This window comes from Neophocaena asiaeorientalis, unplaced genomic scaffold (genome assembly GCF_003031525.2).
Source record: "Neophocaena asiaeorientalis asiaeorientalis breed wild unplaced genomic scaffold, Neophocaena_asiaeorientalis_V1.1 scaffold806, whole genome shotgun sequence".
Lineage (NCBI taxonomy): Eukaryota > Metazoa > Chordata > Mammalia > Artiodactyla > Phocoenidae > Neophocaena > Neophocaena asiaeorientalis.
In genome coordinates, this window is record NW_020172934.1 from 186577 (window position 1) to 192435 (window position 5859).

The following is a 5859-nucleotide window of genomic DNA, read 5'->3' on the forward strand; positions in this document are numbered from 1 at the left end:
TTCAATAAGTGGTGCTGGGAAAACTGGACAGGTACATGTAAAAGTATGAAATTAGAAGACTCCCTAACACCATACACAAAAATAGACTCAAAATGGATTAGAGACCGAAATGTTAAGACTGAACAGTATAAAAGTCTTAGAGGAAAACATAGGAAGAATACTCTTTGACATTAATCCCAGCAAGATCCTTTTTGACCTACCTCCTAGAGAAATGGAAATGAAAACAAAAATAAACAAATGGGACCTAATGAAACTTCAAAGCTTTTGCACAGCAAAGGAAACCATAAACAAGACCAAAAGATAACCCTCAGAATGGGAGAAAATATTTGCAAATGAAGCAACTGACAAAGGATTAAGCTCCAAAATTTACAAGCAGCTCATGCACCTCAATAACTATAAAACAACTCAATCCAAAAATGGGCAGAAGACCTAAATAGACATTAAAACATCAATGCTTAGACATATTTCAGCAGGGTTTTAAAATTACAATGACAAGAAAATATTATTTAAAAACCGATCACATCTACTTCTTACTGGTATCATTCAACTTAAATTGGGGGATTTCTGTGACAGGTAATGAGTTTTTTTATTATTACTTTGTAATTTTGTCTGAGAAATGCCCTTGACAGGTCTCTCTGAATCTATCTCAAAGTGACACATATGAGATAAATTCCTGATATAAGAGAGTTCAACAAAGAATTAATCTTGAGAAATGCACCCAGAGAGCAGCCGAGAAATAATACAGAAAGTATGTGTCTGAGGGACTTCCCTGGTGGCGCAGTGGTTAAGAATCTGCCTGCCAATACAGAGGACATGGGTTCAAGCCCTGATCCAGAAGATCCCATGTGCCGCGGAGCAACTAAGCCTGTGTGCCACAACTACTGAGCCTGTGCTCTAGAGCCCGCTTGCCTAGAGCCTGTGCTCTGCAACGAGAAGCCACCACAATGAGAAGCCCACATGCCACAATGAAGAGTAGCCCCTGCTCACTGCAACTAGAGAAACCTATGCACAGTAATGAAGACCCAATGCAGCCAGAAATAAATAAAATAAATTTATAAAAAAAAAAGAAAAGAAAACGTGTGACAGAGAACTGGGAACATAAAAGAAGCCCCAACATGTGTCTAACAGAAGTTTCAGGAGAGAAGAATTGAAGTAATAGTCAAAAATAATCACATGCACTTTGAATACATGTGTTTTTCTTCCTCTCTAGAAAAGTTTGAACCAAAATCTAATTAAAACTAATAGAAATATATCCACATCTAGAAAAACTATAGGCTTCATTATAGTTTGTAATTATCTTACTCTATTTGCTATCCTTTTATGCATATTCTGTCTCATGTATCTCATAGATAAACAGAAGTAATCTTACCAACATAAGTAAATTACAGGTGAAAATAGACTAAAATTCCCAAAATTCTTGGGGAAAATATAAAATGCGGAGATTTTTAAACCAACCAGATTACTACTCAAGAGTAAGGGAACTAGGTGTTTTCAGATGGAAAAGGACTAAGCTCTTTCTTTCAGCAGGGATCTGTGGATGGTAAACATTGTTAAATAATTGCCACAGCAAGAAGACAGGAAGGAATGGAATGCAAAACAAATGGTGAGCAGAAAACTACGTAAAATACTGGTAGATAAAACTAATAACTGAAATCTTATTTCAAAGGTAGAACTAAGTTTATAAACATTAATAGAAAAAACAGAAAGGGTGACCTTGGTATCTTCGGTCTCATCCCAAGGAGAAAACACCAGCACACTCATGACACACTGTATAATTACAGACTTTATTATAAAATATAAATTTTAAATGTCTTTTTAAAATTTAAATCAGTGAGGGCAAAGAAAGAATTTTATCAAGCCAAGAGAAGGCAAGGAAGGAAAAATAATAATAAAGACAATACAAAATAAGTTGTTAGAAATGTCTGAATATACCAGTAATTATCATAAAAAGGGACAGATTAAACTCACCCCTTAAGACTATCAGATGAAAAGCAGGCAAGGAAACAAACAAAACAAATAGTTATGCTTCAAATAAGATACGTGTCAAATGAATCAAAATACTTCATCTGTTAAGGTCCTTTTATTTCCCACCTAAATATATCCCCTCCACAAAAAAAGCAAGTTTAAGGATACTACCTTTTTAAATTGCATTTCAAAAAATTTCCCAGTATCTACACCTAATGCATGGAAAACATAAGATGAGGCATGAGTGTTGAACCTGTAGGATTATTCCTCTAGATAAGAGAAGTTTCAGAAAAGATAAGCGAAAAAGGATAAAGTTATCAAAAACTCTAGAAAAGATTTTTCCACAACTGAAGACTTTGATAGGAAAGTTATCCGCATTGAAACATCATTGTTTAAGGTTAGATACAAAATTCTACAAGCTGCTAGAAAAGAAGAGAAAAGGCCATCAACAGGGTGAACTTTAGATCTAGTTTAAGAGTTTGTTAGCATAACTCCAAGAAGTACTAGGACACTAACTCCTATTTCAATTTTGCAGCACTGAGTTCAGGAATGTTTTTGAATTAGGTGCTACTGTCCCAGAGAATCTGAGGATGATAAATGAATCTTAAGTGAACTGTGGTAACGGCAGTCACATTATACATTAAATTACTTAGCCTAACGTGGATATATGCTGAGACCACCTCACCCAGGCTTGGAGCCCTTCACTCTAAGTAAAATATTCGTAAATATAATTAACTATACTTCAAATTTATGTGTGCAAGTCTGAACATAGAGGGGGGCAATTGTGGCTTCCAAATTTCTGATATGGCCTTCCCATCAAAGATACCTCTGCCTAAAATTAAGCCCCTGATAGCATGGGGGTCAGGAAGTATTTCTTTGTTGGAGGAAATTACTGATATTATACTTTTGGGGTATTATCTACATTGACATAGAGAAGGAGGGGAAGTCAATACAAGGATGCATTATGAAGTGGATTTACTGATGTAGGTGGTGGATGTTAAATGTTGTGGGAACCTTCCTAATAGTATGTGGAGCACATCTCAGAACAGCTTCCCAAGGGGTGAAAGGCATTTATTGACTTCCATCCCCCATTTGGCTGAGCTTGGCTCCTTAAAGCTTTATCTCCCCCCACTTCTTAGTTGAATATGGGAATGCCCACTGGGATCTCGAGTCCCACATGAGTGATATCAGAAGATTCAGGCAGGAAGCAAGAGACTCAGTGCAAGCCTGGGAAGAGGTGATGTTGGTACAAAGCAGATCAGAATCAGTGTGAAATTCCTGGCCATGGACATTGCTAGAATCAGGTGGGGCAGAGATGATGTAAGACTTCACACAAGAGGACTCTGATACAGGAACCCTAGCACATTCCTTGCTCTGTGTCCATGATATTTATATTAAATGAAGTCGGTTAGACATACACAAAGGAGTGAAAACTTTGTAATGAGTTGGCTCTTACTGAGCCCTGGATTGCTCCAGTAGCCCTTCTGGTTCTCTACCACATATTCGCAAATAGTTCCTTTGTAAATAAACCTTCCTTGAATTATCTTATTTTGTGTGTGCCATATGATCTTTGTTGGGACCCTGGCTCAAAAATGCAGAGAATTATTCTAATGAAGCAAGCAGAGAATACCCTTCACACATCATATTGACCCACAACTATTTCCTATGAATAAAGTAGTGTGTGGATCTGATTTAAGTGCAATTTCATTCATGTAGCAATGCTCTTTGTTGTACTCACAAGCAGTGTTCTGACAATATGGATCCCAGTGCATCTTTTTTCTGTTATTATTGAAAAGATTCCTCCTTGATAATACAGCTCACAAAATGAGTTCTAGTGACAAATGAGACAAAAAACAGTGCCTGGCATTTCTTCATGTGCTACACATCTGCTGGAATTGGTTTTGTCCAACAATAAAAGCAAATTACCTGCCAGCACATAAGTGACAGTAATTGCTTTTCCATGCTGTATGCCATTGATATAAGGCAATGCCCAAAATGACTTTTTAGTAAAGAAATTGTGCCTATAGTTTGTCCTTTCTGTATGAGCTTTATTTGTCCACTTTATGGGTGGTTTTACAAGATTCTTAGCTAGAGCAGGGATTGGATTTCTATAAGTATTATAACTTTACACAATGCTTCTAATGTTTTGGTCTCTTTTCTATCTTGGTGACAATCAATTTTGTAATATAAGTATTATTTTATCCTTCTCTTGAAACAATTTTTTTGTTTTGCCCTAGAGGTCACTGTGCTTTGCTGGAAAGCCACGTAAGCACTTTAAGGGTTTCGTGACAATTTCATAAGACTGTATTGTGGTTCCATCTAATAAAATCAATATTCAGATTCTTCCTCATCTTTCTTTGGTTATATATGGAAAAATCATCACACTAGCCACATCACTATTTTCAGTAGTCATTTTTTTATATTCACTGTAGTACTATACCATATTTACATATTAAACATTATTTTGGGTTGCAGTAATTACACCTAGTTTATCACTACTTCATTTGCTTCCATTTCTTAATGAACTACTTTTACACTATTGTGGAATTGAAAACATATCTAACAGTAAAGATAAATTACTATTTATTTCCACAGATATATCATGTTCTTCACAATTGTGTTTATTTTTATTGAAATACAGTTGATTTACAATACTGTGTTGTTTTCAGGTATACAGCAAGGTGATTCAGTTATACGTATATATGCATGTATATATAAACACATGCATACATATATATGTGTATATATATTCTTTTTCAGATTCTTTTCCATTACAGGTTATTACAAGATATTGAATATAGTTCCCTGTGCTATGCAGTAGGTCCTTGTTGGTTATCTGTTTTATAAGTAGTAGTGTATATATTTTAATCCCAAACTCCTAATTTATTGCTCCCTCTCCCCTTTCTCCTTTGGTAACCATAAGTTTGTTTTCTATGTCTTAGTCTATTTCTGTTTTGTAAATAAGTTCATTTGTATCTTTTTTTAGATTCCACATGTAAGCCATATCATATAATATTTGTCTTTCTTGGCTGTCTGACTTACTTCACTTAGTATGATAATCTCCAGGTCCATCCATATTGCTGCAAATGGAATTATTTCATTCTTTTTAATGGCTAATATTCCACTGTATATATGTACCACATCTTCTTTATCTATTCCTCTGTTGATGGACATTTCAGTTGCTTCCATGTCTTGGCTATTGTAGTTAGTGCCACAATGAACATTGGGGTGCATGTATCTTTTCAAATATAGTTTCCTCTGGATACATGCCCAGGAGTGGGATTGCTGGATCAAGCTTTTGCACAGCAAAAGGAAACCATAAACAAAGTGAAAAGACAACCCACAGAATGAAAGAAAATATTTGCAAATGATGTGACTGACAAGGGATTAATTTCTAGAATATACGAACAGCTCATACAGCTCAATATCAAAAAAACCCCAAACAACCCAATCAAAAAATGAGCAGAAGACTTAAACAGACATTTCTCCAAAGAAGACATACAGATGGCCAATAGGCACATGAAAAGATGCTCCACATTGCTGATAATTAGAGAAATGCAAATTGAAACTACAATGAGGTATTACCTCACATCAGTCAGAATGGCCATTATCAAAAAGTCTACAAATAAATGTTGGAGAGGGTGTGGAGGAAAAGAAACCCTTCATAATTGTGTTTTTAAATGCAGTCCATCTTAGCACATATGCAATTTATTAGTTAATATCAGCTATACCTGTTAACGAGATCCATTTTGTATAATTTATGTAACTAATACAATTAATAATCTCAAATGTAAAATTTGTAAAGTACATGAGGGAAATCATTAAAAATACAAAACTCACATGTGAACTACTTGAAAGACCACCAGGGATCATCAACAATCTATATCCACACCA